The 1,590-nt window shown below is 40.4% G+C and overlaps 1 non-coding gene across 1 annotated transcript; it reads left to right on the top strand.

The window, feature by feature from the left end:
* The first annotated feature begins 206 nt into the window (after window positions 1-206).
* Window positions 207-312, top strand: LOC125208744. The gene has a single exon (XR_007174223.1). It is a non-coding gene; the product is annotated as a small nucleolar RNA R71 (small nucleolar RNA).
* The last annotated feature ends 1,278 nt before the right edge of the window (window positions 313-1,590 follow it).

The raw sequence follows: 1,590 nt of genomic DNA on the forward strand, positions 1-1,590 counted from the left end.
ACTTTCTTCGGCCTTTCTATGGCTAAGTACTCTTCTCGTGGCATAAAGGTTTTCCTTCGACCACCCCGACCGTTGGCAGGCGAACTCGATCACCGCCATGGCATCCTCTGCCTTTCTTAGAAACCTCCATTTGCCCCTGAATCAAGCATAGCACATATTTTTTCATTAAATCCATTATAGAGGATTCCTACCGATGGTCTATGGAAAAACCATGGTTTGGGCACTTTCGAAGAAGAGCTTTGAAACGATAAATGCCTCATAGAGGGGCTCGTCATGGCCTTGTATAAACCGAAAGATCTCACTCTTGAGATTCAAAATAGTGCCTGGCGGGTAGGCATTAGGTCTCTGTCGAGGAAGGGTAAATACTGTCCTTCCACGTGGAGACCTTTTCTCGGGTGGCATACACTCAAACTACTCCTTGCGTAATCAATCACTGAGAATGGGAAAAGCTCCACCGAGGCATCGTCAGCCGACACCATTTAATTTCAAAGTGTTTGCGATTTCCACGAATTTGGAGATGGCGGTTAGCATCTTCTGGCCGCTTCTACCTGCAAAAATGCCAGAGCTTGCTCTGACCCTTTAGATAGCGGGCATGCGTAACTCAAAAATTGTTAGCATCAATACGAGGACCGTCGAAAGTGATCATATTCCCATGATTGAACATGTTCATCAGCTGTGTACAAAGTCAGGTTTTCTCTTTCCATGGCTTCTCGGCTGCTCTTTCGGCATTCCTCTATCCATCGCCAGTCTCACCATCTCCCCGGCAATACTTCTCAATATTCTGTGTTTCTGCCACCTATTTGTTCCTCATCCTTTTTCACTTCTTATTCTGGGACAGTTCTTTCAAGTTCTAAATCAAGCTGCTCTAAGATGTACTTCCTGCACGGTTCGCATACAAAAAACCCGCAAAGACTCGAAAACAAAAACAAATTAAACTAAAAAATTAAAACAGAAAGCAATAAAAATCCAAAGTAGTAAAATTATCCGTTTGAAGATATCACTCCAAAGTGAATTGTCTTCCTGGCAACGGCGCCAAAACTTGGTGCACTTTTATTTGCACTATAAATAATTGCAAGTATACAGAGTAGGCATAGTATAGCAAAAAGGTTAGTACCGGATATCGAACACGGGGAAGACGTACACAAAGTGTCTATCTCCTATTAGAACTCAATTACTATCCGAGAAACAAGAATTTTTTTTTTGAAAATTTTTGAAAACAGAAAATATTAAAAGCAGTAAACAACTAAATGCAAGCAAATCACGGGAGAGAAAAGTATATAGAGATATGGAATTCCAGGATGTGCTTTCTCACTCTTATGGTTATATAAATCTATACTAATACCTAAAGACAGCTAATACTTTGAAAGACGAGTCACCTAGCTTATGTTTGGCAAGTGATGTTAGTAAATCATGGATTACTAACATTAGGGTTGTCAATCCTAATACGTAACTCCAAAAGCTCCCATGGAAAGTCCCTCACTCAATTAACAAGGCTGCTTAAATGGTTAACCTATATCTACTAAGTGGATCTAACTCGCTAGAACTCTGTCACAGCTTATGAAGCAAGTTATATTAAATCATACATAATTG

The sequence above is a fragment of the Salvia hispanica genome, chromosome 2 (assembly GCF_023119035.1).
Source record: "Salvia hispanica cultivar TCC Black 2014 chromosome 2, UniMelb_Shisp_WGS_1.0, whole genome shotgun sequence".
In the NCBI taxonomy this organism is placed as follows: domain Eukaryota; kingdom Viridiplantae; phylum Streptophyta; class Magnoliopsida; order Lamiales; family Lamiaceae; genus Salvia; species Salvia hispanica.